At 43.1% G+C, this 27873-nt stretch overlaps 1 protein-coding gene across 9 annotated transcripts in view; it reads right to left on the bottom strand.

The window, feature by feature from the left end:
* LOC118394083 (splicing regulator ARVCF) overlaps nt 1-27873 on the bottom strand; it is a 258146-nt gene that overhangs the window by 151145 nt on the left and 79128 nt on the right. For all 9 annotated transcript variants that reach the window (XM_052461724.1, XM_052461722.1, XM_052461723.1 and 6 more), the window contains exon 3: nt 3089-3197. The gene's annotated coding sequence lies outside the window, so the exon portion shown is untranslated. The remainder of the gene's footprint in view (nt 1-3088; nt 3198-27873) is intronic.

Here is a 27873-nt window from a genome sequence, read left to right as displayed (position 1 = left end):
CATTGTCTCGCAGCCAAAGGCATTATCCTTGTCATATTAGCAACCCGTGATAGTTGTCGCATCTTTAGATCTTCCCTCTTCCGAAATTTCTGACGGATATTTCCATATGTCCATGAAACCTCGCATGTGTGGTTCACATTTTAGAATGCTGTTTGGTTGCAAATTGCATTTTGGAGGCCTAATGCTGCGTGCACATCACTAAGCTTAAAATGTTACGAAATAATAGTTGATCTACATTTTATGCTAAACATTCTGATCTGTTCCATCAGCCTTAACTGATATGGCGCATACCTCCAGTCCACTACTTTAATACGCATTGTGGGGATTATGGAGGAAGTATATGCAACGCCCACAAAACAAATTGTGCCTTGGTGTTTTCCTTTTGCAACCAGGGCAGAGGAAAGCAACACTAACCTCCACAAATGCTGTTTACATTGATATCCATACTGAATGAAGCACGTAAGGAGCTCATGGGCACCCTTAACCTTTTCACTTAATTTTAAAAAAAAGGGGGAAATTAAGTTAAGATGTTTTATGCAACTGGGCCCAGGTCTTTTGGAATTTTAGAAGGGAATGTCAAATGGCAATACAAGGGCTACAGTCATTTCAGTAAACATCTTGACGAGGCCCTTCACTGTTCAGTGTACAGCCTTGGGCATTCAAATACACCTATAGCCACCCACATCCACCCTAACTCCGCCTTGAGAGCATAGGACAAATATAATCAAATTGCTGCTACTGCCTTTTGAGCCTCAGTCTAACTTCCTTAAAAAGTGTCAGATTTTAAACCAAGGTTGGATTAGTATTGCCTCATTAGCATTATAGCCTCCTCCAAAAGAGCTTTGAATGATACATTAAGACGTTCAGTGCAAATTAATTAAGACCCACTTTGAGAGGACTCAAACAGGAACAAAGAGAGAGCCTGGCTTTATATTGCATTATATATATATAGAGCCCCCCCAAACCCCAGATGTGGGGTGGGTTGAGTGGGAAGGAGTGCAGGGGAATTGGTGTGTAGGATGCAGGGAGTGGTGGGGGAGGGTTGTTGAGGGTAATTGAGTGAGACCAGCAGTGCCTGGTATCCTGATGGAGCTAAAAAGGGATAGGCTGGAAACCTGACTGTCAAGTCCCCCATTTCAAGGGCCTATAATTGCAGCTTAAATTAATTCCTTGTCTAAACCCATCTGATGCCCATCTGAGAAGGGAGGTCTCAATGGCACAAAGGGCTACCGAAAACACCTGATCCTGTGCGTGTGTGTGTGTGGTTGGAGTCAGTCTGCCCCTCAGCCCACCTGAGCTCTGATGGATAATACATTCAAACAATTAGATGCCAAATTGGAGACATTAGGAGGCCTCATTCAGAAATGTAAACAAGCACTGAATTCCTGGCTCTTATTCTAAATAGCACCCTCTTCCCTTTATAGTGCACTACTTTTGACCAGGGCCCATAGTGTTCTGGTAAAAGTAGCGCACTATGTATGAAATAGGGTACCATTTGGGATGCAGATGGTGATATTTCTTTCAGATTGTCCAAAATGTCAAAGCATTTATGTGGGAATGACTGAGTCTTGTAGTGATTAATCCTAATGTGAGAAATTCAGTTTAGGCTTAAGGAGTCTTGTAGCATGTTGAAAGGCCAGAAAATTGCTGGAATTATTCCCAAATTTGAAGAAAATTCCATCCAAAATCGAGAAGTTATGGTCAAACACGACAGTTACATTATACCTTCAGTGTTGGGGTTTTCAACATTTTTGTCTAAAAACAGAGAATATTATATTAGAATAATATTTTCGGGATTAAAAAAAGGGTAGTATTTAATTTTGTGCTCTCATCGTCCACTCTGAGCTGGGAGAACATTTCCATAGAAAAACAAGGGTAATGGAGAGAGAGAAGAGTGCTTCATTATGAGTTGCGCGCTGCACAAATGGCAGTCGGAGTGAGAATGAAGAAAGGCTAGCATTAGCGATTAATAGGTATTGGCTCTGGCAACGCAGCAGGCCATTAGCTTCCAAGAACACAGTCACTTCTAATGCCTAATATTCTAAAAGGCATTACAAATGCAACGGGTGCTAACAAAAGCCTATCAGCCGTTTTAAATAGCTTGGTAACAGAACAGGTCATCTCGTTTGACTTTAAAGATTTGTGTGTGTGACCGCCTTGGTCTCAGGGATTCCACACAGAAGATTGTTTTTTTTGCTCAATGAGAGAAAAAACAAACACTGTCAGCCACCCTATCCTCAGTATCCTTCCTCCAATTTGGGATTCAAAGCGCCTGTCCTCTATGGAAATGTAAAGTGAATGATAATCCACTGGTGGGTATACAGTGATGCCAGGATAAGCCAAGCTTAGCGAGGAGTGTGGCGAACCATTGCTGAAAAGTTTAAAACGCTAAGAAAATAAACAATTGTTTACCATCAATTTTCTTCCACCTTTTATCTTTGAAGCTCTTCTCTGTGTGGAAACCCTGAGACCGACACAGTCACACACACTGGTATTTTTACTTGTATTTCCACACACACACAATATAAGTCTATGCTCATGCTTTCACAAAGGGAGTGGGCTCCCAGAGCAGCTCGTCTCTCAACGTACGGGGTACAGCGAGGTCTACCTCTTACCAGTATAGACCAACATTGTACACATCATCTCTCTCTGGACAGTATTTTCAGTAAGCTAGTTCATCATATTAGCTAGAATGTTACAGTGTGGCATCACTGATATGTAGATATAGTATTTCCTATATCTGTTACATCACAATCAATTAGAGAGAATACATGTGATGCCAGTAATTACAGACAAGATGAAAGAAAAGGAGCACATCTTTCAAAGTGCACGAAATCCACATTGCAATTACTGTCAACTTAAAGTATCCAAAAACCACACTACCTACTTCAAACATCAGAAATAACAACAGAATGAAGGCAAGTCATATCAAAAAGAGACAAGACAGCAGCAAAAGGTACACAGTATTCCTCAGGTTCCAAAAAAAGCCCCTCTGTCAGTTAGACTCAATGATGTGTTCAATAGAACCTTTTTGCAGGCAGGCAGAGAGACAGAGACAGCGGGAAGAGTGGCAGAGTGGGGTAGCTACCTTTGATGTTTGTTGGGTCTGTCAGATGGCTGGGGAGTGGACTGGGGGAGGCTCTATTAGAGGTGACGCGTTGCTACGATCCACCTGGGAGATCTGCCTCACAGAGCAGCTGCAGCGAAGAGAAAACAAGGACATGGGGAAATAAATAATCAACCAAACAACCATATCCCTTTACATAATACAACCGCTGCAGGTTCACACACACACACACACACACACACACACACACACACACACACACACTAGCAGAGGCTCCTCAGAGGAGGAAGGGGAGGAGCATCTTCCGTGATTTTCATAAAAATACAAATTGTAAAACATTTATAAAGTTATCCTTTTTAGATCAAACTATACTAAATATATTCAAGTAACCAAATAATTGATTTAAACATACTATTTTGCATTGAAGGTCTACAGTAGCCTCAACAGCACTTTGTAGGGTAGCACCATGCTGTACTTGGAGGACAGCTAGCTTCCTTTCTTCTCTGGGTACATTGACTTCAATACAAAACCTAGGAGGCACATGGTTCTCACCCCCTTCCTTAGACTTACACAGTAATTATGAAAATTTCCAGAGGACGTGCTCCAACCTATCAGAGCTCTTGCAGCATGAACTGACGTGTTAACCACCCAATCAAAGGATCAGAGAATGAATCTAGTACTGAAACAACAAGATACAGCTAGCTAGCACTGCAATGTATAAAGTGTGGTGAGTAGTTGAGTCAAAGAGAGAAAGACATTAGTTGAAGAGATGTGAAGAAAGTAATTTTTTTCCAGAATTGAGAAGCAAGAGATGTCATTTTTTTCCCACTTTCACTTACTTAGCTGGCAAAAGCAGCTAGCTAGTTTAGCCTACTCAACCAATCACAGGGATGCTATGTTAGCTTGCTGGCTATGACTATCTAACAACACTGGAACTATTTAAAGTCAAGGTAAGCTTACGTTTCACTAATTTATTGCAACCGGGGCCCGCCGGTGTAAGTGCTAAACAGCTTACTGACTGTACACTTACGTTACTGCATGATTTTAGCAAGTTTACTAACGCGTTAGTTTATTAGCTATGTTGACGATGACACTACTTTAGCTAATATGTTGACGATGACGCTACTTTAGCTAATATGTTGACAACGATGTAGGCTGTGTGTAGCAGTTATATGGTTTGGCCTGGAAAGGTTCCCTCGCCTGGTCACAAACAACAGTCCACAAGTGACGAAGGGAAAAGATCAGAGGAGGAGAGCGCATAGATGCGAGAAGGAATACAACGTGACTGTTACAAAAGTGAACTGTGTTTACACGTGATCAGGGGTGTATTCGTTCCACCAATTGTGTTTATAACATTTCTTAAAACGGAACAAAACAAGGATAAACATACCTGAATTTGTCCAATAGAAACTCTATTTTGTAATTGTTGGACTTATGATTACACCCTCTATCAGCTAGATGCAGGCAAGAGTGTGCGAGGTGGTATTGAATGTGTCACTGTCATCTCAAATTTCTCTCTCAATCTGTGTGCACCTACATTGTAAACGTTCATTCATTGGCTAGGTTGTAGCAACCTCATGATGGATAGAGACAAATTTGAGTATAATGTAGTAGCGTAAATCTATCGCCGTTACATTTAACTTGGTGAATGGAATATGAATGAGTCCTCCAATATGCTGTAATAGAAATAAGGCCATGCTCATGAAAAAACTAAATTGTCCTCCATCAAACAGCACTGACCGCCACTGGCATGTACACACACACACACACACACACACACACACACACACACACACACACACACACACACACACACCTCAGTCTGTCACTCTCCCCTGTAGCAGAATAGGTCAGTGTACTAACCTAGTGCCCCCCCCCTCCAACAACTTAATTTGTACAGTAAATGGTTATCCCTTTCTGTTGAAGAGCAATTGGACTTGAAACTGTCTAACGGATTAAGGAGTGTCCTCTAGCAGTGGGTCTAATAACCTGACAGGACAGGAGGGCACTGCTACTGCTGGGCATGGAGTCTTTAAAGGTTTCAGTACTGATGAAATCAGACAAGCCTTGGCATGGGTAGACAAACTGTACAACTGCTCCTTACGGCCATAACCTGCTGGCTTGTCTTTGGTTCTGTTTGTAGGGGAGGCTATCACTGTAGCTGGTCCCATCACCAATGCATCATTTTTTGTCAGCATTTCTAAACAGCTTTATGAGACTCTCTTGTCTCATACGGGCTCGGGAGAGACGAAGGTTGAAAGTCATGCGTCCTCCGATACACAACCCAAACAAGCCGCACTGCTTCTTAACACAGCGTGCATCCAACCCGGAAGCCAACCGCACCAATGTGTCGGAGGAAACACCGTGCACCTCAAATCAAATCAAATTTTATTTGTCACATACACATGGTTAGCAGATGTTAATGCGAGTGTAGCGAAATGCTTGTGCTTCTAGTTCCGACAATGCAGTGATAACCAACAAGTAATCTAACTAACAATTCCAAAACTACTGTCTTATACACAGTGTAAGGGGATAAGGAATATGTACATAAGGATATATGAATGAGTGATGGTACAGAGCAGCATACAGTAGATGGTATCGAGTACAGTATATACATATGAGATGAGTATGTAGACAAAGTAAACAAAGTGGCATAGTTAAAGTGGCTAGTGATACATGTATTACATAAGGATGCAGTCGATGATGTAGAGTACAGTATATACGTATGCATATGAGATGAATAATGTAGGGTAAGTAACATTATATAAGGTAGCATTGTTTAAAGTGGCTAGTGATATATTTACATCATTTCCCATCAATTCCCATTATTAAAGTGGCACCTGGCAACCTTGGTTAGCGTGCACTGCGCCCGGCCCGCCACAGGAGTCGCTGGTTAGCGAGTGAGACAAGGATATCCCTACCGGCCAAACCCTCCCTAACCCGGACGACGCTAGGCCAATTGTGCATCGCCCCACAGACCTCCCGGTCGCGGCCGGTTACGACAGAGCCTGGGTGCGAACCCAGAGAGCCACCCGGGAGGCCCAATCCTGCATTTATTAACTATGATCGGCAAGGCCCTCAGGTAAATCCTGAATTTATTTTTTTGTCAACATTCTCGTTCTGTGCAGGATTAGATTACCTCTCCAGGGAATCTCTGCTTCTTTCTCTTAAAGGACATTTATGCTTAGAGTACCTTGGATTTCTGGGACAAACATAAAAAAGGTGAGCTAAGCCTGTGTCCAGGCTGCATTAGTTACCACACCACTCTCCAGTCACAGCCCAGGCAAGGCGAGCCCCCGATGGAGAACTTCAAAACGGGAGATTATACCCAATGCACACAATAACTGAACAAAGTGGCACTTAGGCAACACGCCTTTTAAACTAAATGTGATAAACTCCCTTTAAGTGCCCCAATCTCTCCAGGGTTTGTCATGCAGACAAAAGAATGATTGAAGAGGGAATCAAGTTATTGTGATCCCTTAAAAAAATTAATCTATGCTATACAGTCTATCCTGTTAAAAACCTTCCCGCCGCCAGACGTGAGTCAGTCCATCTATGACACACCACCAGCATGACTAAGTGTCACCCCTCACATCACTATCCCGGCACTGCAGCTAACTGAAGAAATATTGTGTAAATGTTAGTTCCTGATACTGTACTGACTACTGTATTTCAATCCTACATTATGCAGAACTTTGCATATTCTATCACAACATGTCACAACGCCCTGCACCATTTGGAGGAGGCCCCAGTGTAATTCTCAAATTAATAATGAATGGGTTGGGGCCCTGGCTGACAGATGGTTGTGAGTCCCAAATGACTAGATCCTGCACTATATAGGGCTCTGGTTAAAAAGTATTTCACTATATAGGGAACACGGTGCTCTCTATTTGGGACACAACCCATCTGGGGATTGGCTGATTGATCTGGTCGCTTCTCTGCGCTGTCACCAAGGCAATGCAGGGTTTTCTGGGAGGGGAGCTGGCAGGTATGCGCGGCCAAGTTAAAATATCCTACACCCTGCAGCACTCCTCCTCCCTGATATCAGTGATCGATCAGTGGAGAGGCAGAGAGGTGTGTGTCACCAGGTAGACAATATTACATTTCAGAAATTACTTGAGATTATTTATAGTCACAGTGACTTATCTTGAAAACTTTCTATTTAAGTAGCTCAGCCCCTATCTAATACAGTAAATGTAACCATACACATATAAAATGTTTTCCCTAACTGTGTCCAAGGGGATGAGTAAATACATACCAGTGTGAATAGCATGCTGACAAGCACACTAGACCACATCTAAATATTACCATGTACTGTAACCAAGACATAAATCCCATTCTACGGAAGCCTCATGGCTTTTATGGACTTTGTCCACTTCCGTTTGCTCTGAATGAGCCCGCTGCATAGGACCAGTCCAATCTGAAGGAATGTATGGTGAAACTGAATTGAGCAAACTCTCCAAAGGATACAGTCCATGTCTGCCAATAACAAATGACCTTCACATATGACATATTCCTCAAAGACTAGCAGTCCATTAACTTCGAATACAAATAACTATGACCTCCACAATGTGCTCTTAAATCCAGCAGGCTTCTTACTTGCCTACAGGTGGAGTCTTGTGGCGAGGCCCCCCCAAACCTCATTCAGGTGAGACGACCTTTATTGAAAGCCTGGGCTTAGCCGTCATCCCATTCAGACGTGGTGCTGCATGCTGGCACTCTGGGTATTACGTATTTGTCCTACTCATCATCACGGCTCACGTCTCCCCTGTGCCTCTGTGTCAAGCGTCTGGAAAGGGCATAATCAGGGCCGGAAAGAAATGACATTCTGATCCCCCTGATCCTGACATTATTTTTGAAGGGTTAGGAGAAAGCCTACCACATTTCCATGTATCCAGGTAATCCATCCACCCCGCGCTGATGGGAAAAAAAAATCCCAGACGAAATATTGTCCAGAGAAATGTCTGTCCTTCCCATTGTGAAGCCAGTGAGTTCCAAAGCTCCTGCAGACCTGAGCATCTAATTGAGTATTCCAGCTGAAAATTACAGCCCATCATCATTAGGTGCAGCCGGCTGACGGGGCTGCCAACATCAGAAAAAAAGAAAGAAAGAAATGGTTCAATTTGAGGCTGCAGAGCGTTTATCCCAGAGCTGACCTTCGCCAGCTAGCTTTCCCATCCCTCTATTAGAGACAGGGAGGGAAAAAATACCTTGCAGCCAGGCAGGCCCATCAAAACTCAGACTGAGGTGGAGAGCGACAGGGAGACAGATCGAAAATGCCCCAACGGCGAAAAGATTTCCTGCCAAAACAAATTGGCAGAGCGCTCTAAAATGTGAAAGGATTGTGGGAAGGAAGAGAAAGCTGACTTAACAGGGATGTTTGTGGATCCGGAGGCCGTTAGAGTGTCAGAGGACAGCAGAGGCTACAACAGAAAGAGCAGAGGAGTTTCTCCATGACCCTGTTCCAATACCGCATCATTCTTTCCTTGTTTCCTTGTTTCCTTGAGGCAAGGTTACCACCCTGTTATTTCCACCAATCCAGCTAATTAAAAAAAATCAGTGAATACTTGAATGTTGGGAGGATGGATGCATTACTAAAGTACTCCAAAAAGGCCAGAGTCAGCCCCAAAACAGTGAGGTTTTAGCACCTCTGCATCTCATTTCATCAGATACCAGATGGAATTTCATCAGATGCCACCCACCCCCTCAACCTCCCCTCTATGATCTTCACAGGGATTGGCATGCCCCCAGTAGCAGTGAGAGAATAATCAATGTTTGCACTCCAAGCCACTCTGTCTGAGATTGCTGTTTGATTACATCACAGCACGCATCACCTCTCTGCCACGTACATCTGTACTCCTCATAGGTTCACGCACACAGAACACTGGAGGCTCTAGTTAAGGTGAATGAGTTCTATATAGACACCGGAAGCTCTGGTTCTAAGGTGAAGGAGTTTCATAAGAACACTGGAGGCTCGAGTTCTAAAAGGGGAATGAATTATATTCCTAGTTGGGACAACACAGTTCCACTGTGAAGAAAGGTTAAATGAGTGTTGACGCAACAACTCAAGACCGACAATATAGCCTAAATACCACTTGTCTCCATTTTTTAATTGTTACTCTAGAAGAATATACTTTCTGATATTATTGATAGTAATTATCAAACATTAAATTGAGGCTAATGTCAGATACACAGAACCAAATCTGGACTCTGGCCAGGTTCTGTGGAGGACTAGAAGAATTTACACCAAAAATTGGCAAAAAGGGTCAAACGTTTTCCCTGAAACGGACCGCAACAGTTGCAGTATAAAACCAGGAAAGATGTCAGTGTTCAGACCAGTGTTCATTACTACACACACTTCAAAGACAGCACTGGGAGTCAGATCAGACAGTGATTAGACAGGAGTGGTGGGAGACCAACTGACTGCAGTATGCATGTTTTTGGGTTTACTATCCTTGTGGGGACCCAAATATCTTCACAAGGATAGTAAAAACAAATGACAATTTGTGGGTACATTTTGCTGGTCCCCACCAGGAAAAAGGCTATTTTAGGGTTAGGGTTAAGATTAGAGTTAGAGTTAGGTTTAGGGAAAATAAAATGTTGAATGGGCATCAATTGTTTGGTTCCCACAAGAACAGTAAAACAAGTGTGTGTGTGTGTTTGTACACATTTTATTTTTAAAATTTGATTTAACTAGGCAAGTCACTTAGAACAAATTCTTATTTCACAATGACGGCCTACCTTGGACGACGCCGGGCCAATTGTGCGCCACCCTATTGGACTCCCGATCACGGCCGGTTGTGATACAGCCCGGGATCGAACCAGGGTCTGTAGTCACGCCTCTAGTGCTGAGATGCAGTGCCTTAGACCTCTCCGCCACTCTGGAGCCCTCTGTGTGCGCTTACATGTGTGCCTGTCCGACCCCAGGAGGCTGATTGTGAATTCATCCCAGAGCCCCGTTCTCATCTAGAACATATGGATGATCAGTCTACCTGATGGAGCAACAGAAGTCAGCAAGGAGGAGTTTACACGCTGCCAGTTTGAATAAAAGATCCGCGCTGGGATTTGTGCTTGACAGGGCAGCCTAAACCTTGTACTGTTCAATTATGTAACACCAAGTACTGCAACCCAGGAAGGTATGTGCAGGGCTCTGCTCTCATCGGAATCCATCCAGAGACCACGGAGGGAAGCAGGACTTGATCTCAGGTTAGGATGAGAGACGTGTTGATCGGCAGCTGCTGAGGGGACATTATCGTCTCTAAGGCTGTCCCCCAAATGATACCTTATCCCCTCTGCTTGACCAAAGCCAGCCCAGGTCAAAAGTAGTGCACTATATAGGCAGTAGGCAACATGGGTCAATTTGGGATACAGTCTAGGTCTATTCCTGGCTGTGGTTGTGCAGAGTGAGGGGACTGGTACTGTCACGCTGTCATAACATTACGAAGGTGATTGGGGGAGGGGGGGGGTTACAGTTCATTAGACGACAATAAACATGTTTCACACCAATTATCATTTAATTAAGAAGGACATATTGTTGGCGAGCAAATAAGAGCACTGGCTGAGGGAAGAAACAACATATTAAATTGCTGAGAATTGTTAAGTCTAATCACTGTTAATCACTGCAACAAACAAATGAAGTAAAGGAAACTGGAGCCTGACAGTGGAGCTATAAGCTCTAGGGCATTATACTGCATGTAAGTGTGTGGGTGGGTGTGTGTGTGTGTGTGGTGAAGGTCGTTATAAAGACCATGACACAGACAATGACATCTCCTGTCATCGTTTAATCAGCCAGCCTTGCTAATTAGCTTCAGACCACTCAGAGGAGAAGGGGGGGGAGTAGGGTGGCGGTTACATATAAAAAACAGAGACGAGGTGTGTGTGTATATATATATATATAAAAGTTTCAGTTATTTCAGCCACACCCCTTGCTGACAGGTGTACAACATCAAGCACACGGCCAAGCAATCTCCATAGACAAACAATGGCAGTAGAATGTCATTACTCAAGAGCTCAGTGACTTCCAACGTGGCACCGTCATAGGATGCCCCGGTCAACAGTAAGTGCTGTTATTGTGGAAATGTCTAGGAACAACAACGGCTCAGCCACGAAAGTGGTAGGCCACACAAGCCCACAGAACGGGGCCGCTGAGCAACGTCAGCACAAGAACTGTCATCGGGAGCTTCATGAAATGGGTTTCCATGGCCGAGCAGCCGCACACAAGCCTGAGATCACCATGCGTAATGCCAAGCGTCGTCTGGAGTGGTGTAAAGCTCGCCGGCATTGGACTCTGGAGCAGTGGAAACATGTTCTCTGGAGTGATGAATCACGCGTTTGTCTGGCAGTCCGACAGATGAATCTGGGTTTGGCGGATGCCAGGAGAACAACACCTGTCCCAATGCATAGTGCAAACTGTAAAGTTTGGTGGAGGAGGAATAATGGTCTGGGGCTGTTTTTCATGGTTCAGCCAGGTCCCTTTGTTCAAGTGAGGGGAAATCTTAACGCTACTGCATACAATGACATTCTCGACAATTCTGTGCTTCCAACTTTGTGGCACAGTTTGGGCAAGACCCAGCATGACAATGCCCCCGTGCACAAAGCGAGGTCCATACAGAAATGGTTTGTCGATATCGGCGTGGAAGAACTTGACTGACTTGTACAGAGCCCTAACCTCAACCCCATCGAACACCTTTGGGATTAATTGGAATGCCGACTTCTAGTCACCTGTGTCGCACAACATCAGTGCTGACTTCACTAACATCTTCCTCCCATCTTCTTCCTAGAAGAGTGGAGGACATTGTAGCAGCAAAAGGGGGGACCAACTGCATATTAATGCCCATGATTTTGGAATGAGATGTTCGATGAGCAGGTGTCCACATACTTTTGGTCATGTAGTGCGTCTCCACTTTTCTCCTCATCTTCAAAAATGTTGAAATCTCTAGCCTACAGAAAAAGCAATTACTAAATCACCAATGAACCCTTTAACAGGAGTTGAGTGATGCTGTCCAAGTCAACTGCTGCATTTCGTCCCAGGGCTAGTGCATACAGCAGGAAGCTGTAGTAGTCAGCCCAACGTAATTGGCCACCACTTTTATAGTAAGAAAAAATGTTTGTATATATAGAACGCTGGGTAATTCACCATTTCCTGAGCTGGCCACGGAAAGGAGAGGCAGCTCCACTGTCATTAACTGCAAACCACTGGTCACCGGAAACTGTGAGCACAAAACAAGATGGCGGCTACTCGGTTAGTACTGCTCTTTACAGCCCTGGCTGTATGGATTTCTAACAACACGCTGTAGGTCTTCCCGTTTTCTTCTTCTAGTCACATGTGATTGTTCAGCCAGAAAATAATAAAGTCCTCCTTAGATTATCCCAGAAGTAAATCCAGGTAGTTGCACTTTCAATTATTTGAATTGAGTTTCCATTCAGTCAGTCATTCAGGAGGAATAATGAACCTCCTCGTCCAAATAGGTGTTCAAAAAGAATTTGAGGCTTAAATAGAACGCATTATACGTTACTCAGATAGCTGGAGCCAGAGGTTGAATCCCAAATGGCACCCTATTACCTCTTTAGTGCACTACATCTGAACTGCGCCCTTTGGGCCTTCAACAAAAGTAGTGCCCTAAGGAGAATTGGGTAACAATATTTGAGACACAGCGACAGTAGTTTGTAAAAAGCATATCTTGGTGAAATACACCCTGAAAACACAGTTCACTGATGCTGAAACTGTGTGTCTTGATATCAGACCTCATAAAAACTAAATCAGGGAAGTGTTAAATACAAATTAACCCAGTGTACCTTCAAATAGAAATGCTCACACTAGACTTCATTGAGTTCTTAGTATTCATAGATCCAGAGTATGGCTTGCTTAGGGCATATTTGAGATGGTGTAAGTATTTAGGTCTGCCATCCCTCTACATGCCACAGACTTCAGTGTAAATGTAATCTATATAGTTTGTCAGTATTATTAATTATGCTGGGCCTGTATTCACCAAGTGGCTCTGAGTAAGAGTACTCAGGTATCCCATCTTATTCATTAAACTAAAAGGCAAAACTGATCCTAGATCAGCATCCCTGCTCCGAGACACTGGGCAGTTGTAATCTCTACCACATGCATTAACCTTTTCACGTGAGTGCCAAATATCTCTAACCCCCCCTTTCTGTGATGTCAGAATGCTCTCACTGTTCCAACATGTCAAGCAACAGGACAGTTACCCGCACTGCCCTCGAACCAAGACACACTTCATGCTAATTATCAATAGGCTATATTTCAACTTGTCAATTAGAAATTATTTTCTAGGTTATGTTTTCTAACAGTTTGAATTGAGGTGTGTTCCACCTCATCGATTCACATAAAAGTAGGCCATTTAACTGTTGCCGAGAATTTGTGTTTGAGACTTTACTGTACCTGACAAACTTCTCTCTTCAATGAGAGCCCAAAAACCTCCCCAGTGTTTCCCATGATCAAGTATGCAGACATTTGCAGTCTAGTGCAAAGCTTTCCCCCCCGGCTGGCGCTCGCATTGCCTTCATTGTTGTTTTCCTTACAAATAATAGGACTGTGTTTGAGTAAAACTGTTTCTGTGAGAAAAAAATGCTGACTGTTGCGTCAATCAAAACTGGACGTACCAAATAATCGTTCTAATCACACCGGTTTAAGCATCTGCTGCAGGGACCACTGCACATGTGTTGGTACATGTCAAAAGGTCAATGTGACAGAAACCAATTGAGATGGGCTTTATGAGAGGCGGGAGGTTGAAGGGAAGACCGAGGGATGAGGGAAAAGATGTAGGAGGTAATGGGTTTCTCATGAATGTTTCATGGATATTATTTGTCTTCCAGGCACTGTGGTTCTTCTCTGGAGAGGAGAGGTTGTTGAGGGAGAGGTGGTTCACTGAGACAGACAACCAGTTGTCATGACTCTCCTTGGTGAGGATCAAAAAAAGACACCCATTGGCTAGGCAAATGTTTGAGGATAGCCAGACCACCCCCCCCACCCCCTAAATGAGTTAGTTGTTACATTATTCATTTAATTGATTGTCAATTAAACATAGGTCATTTTTCAATAAATAACAGTCATCACATTAATGATAGTCACGTCACGACAGTCTTGCTGAGTCAGTCTGAGTCAGACAGATTCCATCATCCCGCTCCTTTACTGAACAGACTCTGGGTGTTTGGTTGCAATTTTTTTATTACATATTTGTTGGCCATGCATGAATGAATGTGCAATTCATATGAATTGTTAAGAGACAAACGGAATATGTGGGAAGATTGTTATTCTTTAACTGACCCTGGTAACTCCCCGTTACAGGATTAGATTGAGTAGAACCCACAGTCCAGGCCAACTTGAGGCTGCCAATGCATTTCAGTAATGCCTGAGTTTTATAGGTACAATTTACAGCCAGTGTCAGGGCTTTGGGACTTAGCCTGGACACACCAACAATCAAAACCTTGTTTCCCAATAGAATCATTCAGTGTTTCATGCCAACTACAATATATTTATTTTCATTCAAACAGACCACAATGCTATTTTGTATTCCAAGAGCTATTGTGAAGATAGCCAAGTAAGTGATAAACAACAACACTATAGACCTACATTGAAAAATAAATACTGTATCCACCACAGTGATGGCAATGCAAAGCAACAAGAATGTACTAGAATGTTGGTGTTATTACATTCCATGTCATGTTGTCCTGTGGTTCTCGTGGTCATGGTTTGATGGCGACTACTCAACGGGTATCACAACAGGTACATCACAGCTGACAAACACCAGGCATTGAAAAGCAGAAGACAAATCCATGAGAGAGAGAGTGTTAGAGATAGAGACCAGATCCATTTGGCAGACGTTTGTGAGTTCTGTAGCATCGCTCCCTCGCTCTGTGACATTAAAATGAGACAAACCTGGAATTACCTCAAGTGCTCAAACCAAACGTCAGGTGCAACATAACAGCAAACTGCCATATGAGGGGTTTTAACACGGTTGACAAAGACCGGCTGCCACTGCAGAATGTCCAGGACAACAAGAATGTACCACGCTCAGCTGAACACATCCAACACAGCTGAAAACAGAAAACACACAACTTCATACAGCATGAGAAAGTGTGAGATCTCCGGTGAGTCTATAAAACAGAATATGTCTTCCTCTCATCCTTCACAACAATTCCCTCTTAATCTATTCAAAGATGGGAGATTTACTTAGAGCCATCTTGGAGATTTTACAGCAAACCCTTGGCTCGGTCATGTGGGGTGGAGCAGGTGGTCTGCTCAGGAACACCAATTAACCAATCTTGTCCCAAGACGGAGCGGAGAAACTTAGAGGAAAGGCCACAGGGACAGCATGGGGAATACCACACAAACAGCCAGGCAACATCATAGAGATCCTATAATAGGATCTCTATGGGTTACATGAATTCATCGGTTCAAAACACAATGTCATTACTTGTTTTTAGAAAAAATAAATCCAATTCGGCTGCCAATTTCTATTCCTTGGTATTAAAATCAGATCTGAGGAAGACTTTGTACTCTGTGTTCCCCCGAGCCCTTACGACACACCTCAGTGATGCTGCCTGGCATCAGTGTAGGAGTGGGGTGGGTGCTCTACACTCACAATGCAGCAAAAACATAGCATAGGAGCCAAAACATCCCGATTGTGAGTGAAGGTACTGTCTAATTACCAAGGCCAACTACACCACTGCAGATATCATGCGGACACTACAACAACAAACTTCACAGGCTAATACAACTTATATGGTTCGCACCCAGAAGATCTCCTTTCAAAGTCATGGCTTTTAACTGCGGCACACTGCTCACACCACCTGGCCGGCCATTCCTTTCCTGCGCCGTTGGGGATATAAAGAACATTACAAATAGCTGAATTAGGTCCTGTCACATTCCCCAGATAGGGCAGTGAATCTCTATTGACCCTGCTGAGCCTCTGGGTCCCGTGGGGTCTGACTGTTGGTCCCCGGCAGGATAAAGTGCTGCTGTGCTCTTCAAGGAGAGCGTCAGGCTGTGTGTGGCCAGGACACTGATACTAACACCTGCACACACATTTTCTCTCTACTCTCATACGAATCTTTCGCTTTACATTTGGTTTTAACGCACTCGCACAAAGCGTCAGGACGAGTGACATGCCGCCGCCCCGCCACCGGAGGTTGACTTGTCATGGTGTCGGAGTAACTATGTTAAGGCACCTGGAGATGGAGAGGAAACCGAGCCAGAGCAGGAAACTGCTGTGACTCACCCAACCAGCCCCAGCACACTGTCCATCAACCCGAAAAATCATCAGTCGCGCTTGTTTGGGACTATCGGTCTCAATGACATTGAGGAATGCAGGTGCAGCGACAAGAGGAGCTGATCTCACCTGAGAGCGCACTCGAATAAGTGTCTATTAACCAAAATAAAGCCTTGATAGGAGAGCAGTGGATGATGACGTTGAAAGATGGACTGATTCGCCATGCTTGATGCTATGCCCGGTCTGTTACTGATTATTGACTGTTCACTGGATAAGAGATTCATATCCATTAGGGGCTTTTCAGAGAGATAATCCCTGTCATATTTCCCCCAATACTCAATCTCCTGCTGCAGTGCATGCGGCTGCAAAATCACACCTTTTGAAGAACACAGAGGGAGAGACAGAGACCGTCAGGGGGAGAGACTGACCCACGATCTGAATGGATTGCCAAAAAGAATGATTAGAGAAAATATCCTTTTAAAGGAGGGTTTATCAACCAAAGAACAATGCCCTTGTTTACAAGAGGGACCTGAAAGTGGATACACCTTAAGGCTAAATTGACAACTTGCCTCATTCATAATGATATTCCAACAGGTCAACGAGTGTCCCATATTTCTGCTCTTAAATGGGGCTACTGCATTCTTCATGAGATCATTTCTGAGCCGTTATTATATCTATAATAAATACAATTGTGAAATCAAACAGGCAGGGATGGTCATTTCGGGAGCGTACAATGACATTGTTTTTTAAGGTAAATGTGCCAAATGATTCCTGGCACAGAAAGTCAAATGGCATCAAACCTAGATGGTAACAGAAGAACGGTTGGGGGGAAAAAAAAAATAAAAAAAAAAAATAAAAAAAAAAAAAAAAAAAAAAAAAAAAAAAATCGCAATTATAGAGCATCCAGAGACAGACTCGGAATAGACAAACCGATCCAATTTCTCAATTATGTACAGTTCATGTACCAGCCAATGCATTCTGCTCCTCCAATATCTGTGGCCGCGTCGACCACTGGTGCTAGGAGCTTCAACTAGTTAAAACCCAGCATATAAAAACCCAATTAGCTATGTATCATAGCTGGGAAAGGGATATGACTGTGTTCAGACAAAAAAAGAAAGTGTGCTCACAGGGGTTCGTTAACATCCACTAACAGTCTACCCTTTTACTTCCTGCCACAATACAAAAATCGCACTGAAATTGCCTATGAAATTTTAAGTAGGCTACTTAACATTGCATAAAAACATAAAGTCACTCAGCCTGAATGTGGGGACAAAATGGCAAACTGTAGAATTTGAGACAGTGACAACCATGGGAAATCTAACACCAAAACACTCGCTTTTGAAGCATTAGCCATTTGTGGCATCAGGTCAAGTAGGGTCGAGGCCAACATAACATGTCTTTATTCTGGTGCTTCCTTCGGGGGCACCACGGATAAGGCAGTCAAAAAAAAATACTGCTTAGAATCTCTGCTAAACTCCCCCCCTCTCCAAACGAGGCACGTCTTGAGGATTCTTTTGTCAAGTGCAGCACTACTACTGCTGCACAGTCTAATATTTGACGCATACATACCACGGTTAGTCAGAAGTTACATGATAAAACAATAAGACTGTGGCCGGAGACCAACATTTCATACACATACTGTGCAAAGTGGGTGCGTTCCACGACACACCTTTGCATACAGACAGATAATACATTCACAACTATCATCTGACATTTCCATTTACTATCATCTGATCTCATGCTATTAGAAGTATGGAACAGACTTACCTACCATACTCATTTTACATACAGAGTTCCTTTCATCTTGGCATCATATGATTTGATCCCTATGTGGTTCTATTTGATGAAATAGACCTTCTCTTCCACTCCCAGAGTGTCTGGGGCCTCAGATCTAGCTAGGTCGCCTCCTCAGGCAGACAACTCAAACAGCAACACTGAACGCAGAGGTACTTTAAACAGCCCAGTGCACTGCAATCACTATTAAAAAAAAAGTATGACAATAACAGTAAACTTGTTCGGCAACACTAACTAGAGAACAGCCATTCGGGGAACACAGGTAAACGTGATTATAAAGTACACCAGACTTAATATATCTTCAGTACACACAGCCAAATAAATGCTTGGGAAGAACCTTCAAAGAATTGTGTGTTTCCTGTGTGTTTAGTCATCAGGCACAATAACCCTAGTATGCCTTCGCAAACAAAACCAAAAAAACACCAAGGTCACTCTGTATTGTCTGTATGGTCCAATTCAAGCCCATGCGGAACAAATGATTAAATGTGTTACACTATGGACTGGATAGAGAAGGCTATACTGTCGCAATACACATTGGCACAACAATGTCACTCTGTGTGTGAAAGAGACACCGTGGTTGGCTCCAGTGTATACAGACAGAGGTCTTTTTCATCCACTCCAGTCCCGCCGACTCCATCAGTTTCAGAGCAGTCAGTGCCAGAAAATGTTGTGCCACAGCACAGTACACCACCCACCTCAGGTTGGGGCCCTGCTCATTACTTTACAGGAAGAAAACAGGTTAAAGAAGAAGTAGGTTGAAGAAAAAGTATTGATCCCACACTGAATCTCCCTGGTAGATGAAGGGAGGAAGTAACCCTTCCCAACTTTGTGGTGTATTTATTCTGAGACGGTGAGCGAGACACAGAGTCCAGAGGGGTCTATGTGAGCCATTGTGGTTTAGTAGTGGGAACAGAATAGTGCTCTGGAGATGGGGGGAGGGCAACGGCAAGAGGGTAACAGAGGGACAAGTCAACCTTGCAGCAGAGATCTGCTAGCTTCGCTCTTCTCACAATCAGAATCACAATCTCCCATGCAGAGAGTGAGCCATTCAATTGCTGACTGACCCAGCCCTTTCATTTAGACTGGGGGGAGCAGAGCAGTTCCATTCCATCACCTCCCAACCTCATCTAGCTCTGTCTGGGCTGTCTGCTGCTCCTTCATAATCAGCTGGGATGCTGGCTGGCTGGCAACCTGGCTTCTACACACTACTCTTTTGCTGTAGCTACATAGTCAGGGAGCCTTATACAGGCAGCTGGCTGCAGCTATGGGTGGAAGGTCAATTAGATGGTGCCCTTAGAAGGGGAGTGGGCAGATAGGAGGATAGGCGGCTAGACTTCAGGAGTAGAAATGACTTCTGGTATGTCACAGACAGAAAGACATAGGGCCAGGGTTTGGGGTGGGTGGAAGGGTGCAGCAGTCTAACTGCCTCACGGGTGCTTTGTTGAATGAGATGACAAGGATCAACGGACCTACGAGTCAGAGACCCCCGTCCCCTCAATGGGCGGTATCTATGGCCCTCGTGGCCCCGTAGTGACTCGGCCCAGTGAAGATCTAACCAGGTCAGCCTTGACTGGAAACCCTGAATCTTTCTGATCTGAGTGGTGTGCAGACCCTGAAATCTGACCTGATCAACAATCTAAATGGGTGAATCGATGAAGTGAGACCATACTTTACAGTATTTGTGGGACAAAAATGATCTGTGCTTTCTTGGATTAAAATTGTAATATGGTAACGTGCCCTTTGATTTGCCAGACTATTGGTCCCCCACACACAACTTGCTTTGAATAACATCTCCGTAGAGATCATTTGTAAACAGAACAAGTCTGACCTGTTGAAATCCGATGTGAAATCAGCTCAAGTGGAACTCCCTCCTTTTATTACCAATTAAAGCTGGGGTTGCCTGGTTACAGGTGGCAGCAGAGAACAAAGATAGAGAAACTGAGGATATTTGATATTACACACCACTACCACTCATCTCTGGAGAGTTGCTCCCGCCGACGCTTATTATTACCATCACCACTGACGATTTAATGCTGCCAATTGCTGTCCGGCAAGCATACCCAACAAATGGTCTGTTTCCCTTCCCACCTGGTGTTTATAGCGGCTGTCCCAAACGCCATCCTAATCCCTACATAGGGCTATGGTCAAAAGTAGTGTACTATATGTAGGGAATTAAGTGCCATTTGGGACACAGGCAATCCCAGGCCTCCTTGGCAGTCATAAATCAATAGTACCCCACTGTACACCTCAGACAGAACGGAGGCTCTCTTTCTCTCCACAATGACTCCTAAAGCAGCTAGCCAAGTCCGCGACTGGGAGAGTTTATTGACGCACGCCGACACCGCAGAGAGAGTTATTTTAAAGTCACACACACACACACCGAGGGGGTTTCAGATGTCCTGATGTAATGGATGAATGTACAGGTAACTGCCAAAATTAAAAAAGGCAACGCTTAAGTAAATGAGTGATTCAATATACTTTGTAAGCAGGTGCTTCCACACAGGTGTGGTTCCTGAGTTAAGCTATTAACATTCCATCACACTTAGGCTTATTTTGTCTACGTCCCCATAGGATGACAATGACCCCGTCCATTGAATTGAACACTTATGGGAGATTCTGAAGCTGCGCCAAGAGACAACGGTTTCCACCACGAACAAAACACCAAATGCTGAAATTTCTCGTGGGAAAAATGGTGTCGCAGATACAGAGAGAACACACACAGAGAGAAAAAAATCTAACTTGTAATGCATATGGTGCATCTGTGAGGATAAGCCTGCAGTCAGAGGTTGCTAGGGGGTTGTGTAGCTCGTGTGTAATCATCTCCCCTCTCTCTGCCTTCTGCAGGATTCTCAGACTTCATGCCAATTCAATGCCCTTGAAAGTGTGACTCCGGTAGGGATGAGAGGGAGGGAGGGGGAGAAGTGTATGCACTTGTGTACGTGCGTGCGTTGTCGGGGAGGGGGGTGAGGAATTTGTTACTGCAAAGGAACAGTACTTCATTTGCATAAGTTTAAAAAAAAAAAAATCATTTTTAAGCCTTGATAATACATGAATCTCCAGTTGAATTCACTTACTCTATATAATATCTCCATTTGGAGAGATGTAATATCTCCATTTGTTAAGAATAGAGGAGACATGGACTGTGATTCGAGCAGTGGGAAACAAGAGAGGTATGGTTTGCTGTGACTGGAGGCTGTGGACGGTCATTAAGTATTCCCTTAGTGAAAAAAAAATAGCACCTTTCATGGTGGTATGGAAGCAGTGGGTCAACCTGATCTTGAATCTATTAAAAGAAGGCCCATCATACATGCTTGAAACCTCCCGCCTAATCTTATCTCCAAAGCAGCACAGTCACACAAATTAACATTCCTATACACTTTCCAACCATCTGAGAATAGGATTCGGGCTCTCTCACGGGAAACATACAGACACACACGTACATGCACAAGCATGCGCACACGCATAAGAGCACTCATATACGAGTGCACACACACAGGAAATCAATTCTAAGCTTCAGTTACAACACAAAGCTTTGGTTCTCAACAACAGAAATATACAAATCATGAATCAAACTTCTGTGAATGGTTACGCTTAGTTGACACTTAAGCATTTCTACTGGCCTGAGTTCGGTTATTACCTCTTTTTATTGGGGGTGAAAAAGACAAAACAGACCCCTGTCCGAGTGGTAAAAATTTAAATAGCTCATGTGGTAAAAATTTAAATAGCTCATGTCCTGGCAGCTGAGATAGAGAAGAAATGGCTGTAAAATGACATGCTCACTTATTGGCAGACTTTGTGGAACTTGGTTGGTACCTTGAGAAACTAGAGTGAAATATTCCAAATCAGAAAGGGAATAACAGTGCACCCACAGCCAACAACAGACATATTATTCACTCAGTACACTAGAAGACTAATTAGTAGTCATTCAAAACTGCTTGTGTGAAAATATTCTAAAATCAGTTTGATTGTAAATAATCATATTTTTCCCCATCCACATACAATTTATTAGCATACCAATAGCAACATAGAACTTGTAGGAGTGAAATCCTATCGGGACACAATTTGAGAAGGTGACTAGAATGTTCTCCATAAGCAGCACTGGAAACAACGAGTATAATTTACTTCATACACTAGATATACATCCCCCATTTCTCTCCTTTCATATTCAGGAAGTTGCCGTTGCAATCTGTGATTGCCACACCCATTTTCGTGCACTTTTAAATTCATGATGGATATCAATCGATTCTTGAATACAACTTCTACATTCCATATGAGCTTAGTTTCAATTGCCTTACCCAATCAGAACCCAAAATGTAAACTTGTTTTACTCCTTTGTAAACAGAACATTGGCCCAACGCTCTAACCACTAGGCTACCTGCCGCCCCAAGATGACTGATTACAATGTAATGTAAAGATCAGTCAGAATTAGTAACAGTATTAAAATATAAACAAATATAACTGGTTCAAATTCTATCCAGTCACACGTGTATCACAGGACCTTAAAATAAGTCAGGGGAACAGCTGAGACTTTGTAGAAAGACGTCTATACATACAGGCCAGTGGAAATCTCTAATCTCTAAGAATCCTATGTCTTCGAAGTAAGAGTAAAGACAACCATAGACTTTGATTCCTCTCCTCATTGCAGGAACTTGAACCTGAAGAGTCAAACGGAACTGTATGTTGTGCAAATACAACCTCCCCATCATAATGTTGGCTGACTGGACACAAATAAACACAAAAATAGAGAAAATATATAGTAGGTCTAATACTACTTCCTATATAATTTCCCCAAAACTTCTGCAGTATGACTTTAGAAGAGCATTAGATTATATAGTGGCTGGGGCATGACGCTCTGTGCTGTGCGTGTTGTCCCATCAGTGGAGGCATGATGCATGAAGGACAGCCATGCAGCCAGACAGCATAGGAGATCCCCCTGGATTAGTCACACTCGAAGGCCCCACGCTGCTCACAGACTCCCCTCACAGCACCGCTACCACTCTCGCTATGCATCCCAATCCCCACCACCACATCATTACCATACAGAACACATAATGGAGCTATAGACTGCCAGCAGACAAAAATACAGCCCAAAGTCACCACCGCCAGGGCAGTGCAATACAGCACTAGAAATAATAGAACACACATACAGGCCTCAACCAATAACAGCCACTCTCCACCAACACAACCGCAGAGTTAATACAATAACGTGTCGATACAGAACACTGTAACAGCACATAAACAGTACAGCCACATTAATCACTATAATGACAACAATTATAACCATAAAAATACATTACTGTATATATAGTCTTTAAATAGACAATACCACACACAAAGAAAAATAAAAACAATGTACAGCTAGCTGCAAGCTACACTGAACAAAAATATGAAGACAGCACGTGAAGTGTTGGTCCCATGAGCTGGAAATACAAGATGCCAGAAATGTTCCTTAAGCACAAAAAACCCTCACATTTTGTGCACAAATTTGCTTACATCCCTGTCAGTGAGCGCGTCTCCTTTACCAAGATAATCCCTCCACCTGTCAGGTGTGGCATATGAAGAAGCTGATTAAACAGCATGATTATTACACTGGTGCACCTTGTGCTGGGGACGATAAAAGGCCAATCTAACATGTGAAATGTTGTCACACAACCACTGATGTCTCAAGTTTTGCGGGAGCGTGCACATGGCATGCCGAGTGCAGGAATGCCCACCAGAGCATGGTCCTTCTGTAGCTCAGTTGGTAGAGCATGGCGTTTGTAACGCCAGGGTAGTGGGTTCGATTCCCGGGACCACCCATACGTAGAATGTATGCACACATGACTGTAAGTCGCTTTGGATAAAAGCGTCTGCTAAATGGCATATATTATTATTATTATATTAGAGCTGTTGCCAGATGATTTCAATTGACTGATTTCCTCATATGAACTGTAACTCTGTAAAATCAATTAAATTATTGCATGTTGCATTTATATTTTTGTTCAGTATTAGTATTTCACTGTCATTGACAAATCATGTGACAATTAGCATTTTCTTTCATTTGAGCAATGATCAATATATGGCCACAAATCACCTAACTACAAGTGCTGTGTCCAATCCCAGGGAAATGGTGGTATACGCTGAACTCCACAAACTCTCCATATCCCCTTTTCATTGCTGTGCTCTGCCCGTGAGAGTGAAGTCATTTGAAGTGGCAAGTTGAGAGCACAGAAAATACACAGAGCCCTTGGCTTTGGTGTAGCAGTGACTTAAATGACTTTACAGTTTACGAGGTGGAAAAGGAGGGAGCTGAGGAACTTACCACAGCGTTACTGCTACTATAGGCCTAATGTGCTTTCCAAACCCTTTATCTATAATGAATTTAACAGGAAACGAGATACCGGATAGAGAGCATTAGATGCGTGGCAGGGAAGTCAACTCACATTTAATCAGTTGGCCGGGTGCAATAATACCTGCTGTAGTCAGGTTCTGTGTGTAGCTAGTCTACTTTGTGTCTTCACTAAGGAACAAATCTCTCTTATCCCTTTTCTTTCTCTAAGAGCATCTCTCCTTGTAGGTTGTTGTGGGAAATGATATGTTACAGGTGTCTGGCTCAACAAAGTGGAACGGAAAGCGTCAGGATTCACACACGTTGGTAACTACGTTGACAGGACCTAATCTTCAACAGGAATAACAGCACAGCTATTTCCATACTTTCTTTATATATTGTTTTTGTAACAGTAGTTGTTACACTTGTCCCGTCGCTGCTACTCCACTACAGACTCAGGAGAGGCGAAGGTGGAGAGCAGTGCGTCCTCCGAAACACGGCCCTGCCAAACCGCACTGCTTCTTGACATACTGCCCGCTTAACACGGGAGCCAGCCACACACCATCCAGCTGGCCCGTCACAAGGAGTCGCTAGAGCACAATGGGACAAGGAAGTCCTGGCCGGCCAAACCCCTCTCCCTAACCTGGACGATGCTTGGCCAATTGTGCGCAGCCTCATGGGTCTCCCGGTTACGGCCGGCTCTGATACAGCCTGGGATCGAACCCGGAGCTGTAGTGACACCTCAAGCACTGCTTTAGACTGCTGTGCCACTCGGGAGGCATATTTCCATTCTTCTGATATCTGTCTGTCTCCAAACAAGTGGAGGTGTAAAATTAAGCTCATTGCACTCGCTGTCCATGATGAAATACTTATATATATTAATAGTTTAAAAATAGTTGAATATTAATGCTTACTCATTATAAAGTGTTAGCGATATTTCCATTCCTTTGATAGCTGACTGACTGGCTTCCAACAGAGTGCCAAGAGGAGTTGTAAAAGAAGCTCGTCTCCCTCGCTGTCCATTAACTTATTAAAGTCTTATTCCGAGGTCCATTAAGATGGCCTCCATGTCCCAAATGACAAACAGCAACCTCTAGGTATTTCTGACAGCATATAAATCAAACTGAGCTATAAACAATACTTGAAGACCAGGAACTGCATGACAAAAAAATCATTTGAGACTCCAAGCCCAAAATGTCACGAGGGGTAAAAATAATTCTCTCATGAAATTGTCGCTATTAATCACCGCCCGCAACTGACTGCACCCAAATACATTTAGGGGCCCTCATATAGTCACTTTTAAAAGAGTGATTCAACTTTTAATAAATCCCCCTCCATCTTAATTATTTTTTAAACAGTCAGTTGCGATTCACTGGGTTGTGGGCCAGAGAGGTCTCTTCCTCTTTTAATGAAATCAAAACCGAACAGAAAGTGTGTAAAGGTGGCAGAGAGGACCTGTGGCTATAGGCCTGTGAGAGCTGAGCTTCCCATCCATGCCTGGCTGGTAATGCCTCATTAGAAACCCTCCTCTGCACATTTTAATAGCAGCACCACTAACACAATTAGCAAACATTCATGTCAACATTTTTAATTTGCTAGACTAAAACTGACATCTAGTTTCAACCATTCACCTCTTAACAAAGTTTGATTGTTATTTTCAAAGTTGTTTGTGAGCACAAAACTGTAGTTGAGATATGCTAACCTCACATTTATTCATCAAGGTTAGGCTTGGAAGTTAAAGCTCTAATGTACTGCACCTTGAAATCCTACCCTTATCGAAACCAGTACTGTTAACACTCCTAACCTCAAAAATGCACTCTTAAAGTTAAACCCCTCTTAAATTGTTAGCATAGGACTTTCAAATCCTAACCTTGTTTTCAGATTGAGATGTTAAAAAGTATCATATGGGAGCTGTGGCAGTTTAATATATTTTATACAGCAAGCATAGCACTACTTAAAAAGATCACACCACATGTGGATATTCAGCAAGGTAAAGACAATCTGCCTGTGTAAGAATCCATTATGTAACATCAGCTTGGAGCCACATACACGACATACAAAAGTATTTGGACACCCTTTCAAATTAGGAGAAAGAGGAGGGAGGGAAGCGCTACTAAGGTACACAATAGTACATTTTGGTAGATGGAAGGTGCTCTTTGGTAAAAGGGGTAAATTGGTCATAAAAAGAAAGGAGGACCAAGGCACTCTTCATATAATTAATTAAAATGCCTTTATTTGTATGGCATGTTCAATAGAAACAAAGTTTTTTAAAAACGACGCATTTCGGCTGCATGGCCTTCGTCAAGGAGTACCAAAAAAAAGGAATACAATGTCCTCTTTTGAACAGCTTTTCCAATTAGCCCTAACTGAAAGAAGGAGTGGTCACAAAATTGATTGGACACACCTAGTAAGCAATAATATACACATTAAAAGGTGAAATGCTGTAGCTATGTTATCGTAAAGATACAACTCCAAGCTAGAAGTATCAGAACACTTAGAAAGGTAGTTCTAACCTTAAATATGACTGGGAGAAGTGTCAAGAATAAGAAAGCAATATATTCCCTAGTACACAGCAAAACATGAACAGTCTAAACATAGCTGAGGGCAATTGAGCAAAATGTCCACTAGATGACCGCAAATGGACCCATCACGACCCTTCAGGAAGGGTGAGAAATCCATATCATCATTTAAACCAGGGTATTTAGTGGCCTGTAGTTTGTAAATCCAAAAACTTTCCCTTTGGTTTAACTGTTTGACGGTCCCCTTTTCTAATAGAGGCCGGAATATGATCAATACCCATAGCTTGTAGGGAGGCAGGATTGCCATAGTGTAAGGACTTAGTAGTGCCTTGGCATGGGGTAGTCTTCAGTGACTACCCGTATGGCGTACTTGTGTTCCGCTAAGCGGTCTTGAAGGCGTCTCTTTGTCCATCTAATATAGAACACCTTGCACTGTGGACATTCCAATCTGTAGATGACATGAGTGGTTTTACAGTTAATGAAATGCTTGACGTAATACTCCATTTTGGAAGCTGTGTCAACAAAATACTTCTTCTGTGCAATATTACTGCAATGGTTGCAATGGTTACATTTAAAATGGGCCCTTGGGTTTGTGGTCAAGCCAAGTTTTTTGAGAGTCACCCGGAAGATAACTGTGGACTAATTTGTCATTTAGGGTAGGACATCTCTTAAAGCTTATGACTGGTGGCTCAGGAAAGACTTGGCGTGAATGAGTATCTTCAGATTTCATTATTAACAAATTCGGGGAATAGTACAGTAAAACAAAATGAACAGTGTAATGTTTAGATTCAGTCGTGACAGGTGAACTGTTGTGCCCTCAACTTTGGTCCCATAATCTGATTGCCACCATGGTTCTGCATATGCTTTTCATATTTCTTCTGTAAGAAATATCTGAATTTAGCCCGATCCATACAGGCCAATTTCCACGCGTTTAAAGGGTTAACAAGGTCT

The sequence above is a fragment of the Oncorhynchus keta genome, chromosome 14 (assembly GCF_023373465.1).
Source record: "Oncorhynchus keta strain PuntledgeMale-10-30-2019 chromosome 14, Oket_V2, whole genome shotgun sequence".
NCBI lineage: Eukaryota > Metazoa > Chordata > Actinopteri > Salmoniformes > Salmonidae > Oncorhynchus > Oncorhynchus keta.
The sequence above is the reverse complement of the archived record's forward strand: the minus strand, read 5'-3'. Positions and strand labels throughout refer to the sequence as shown.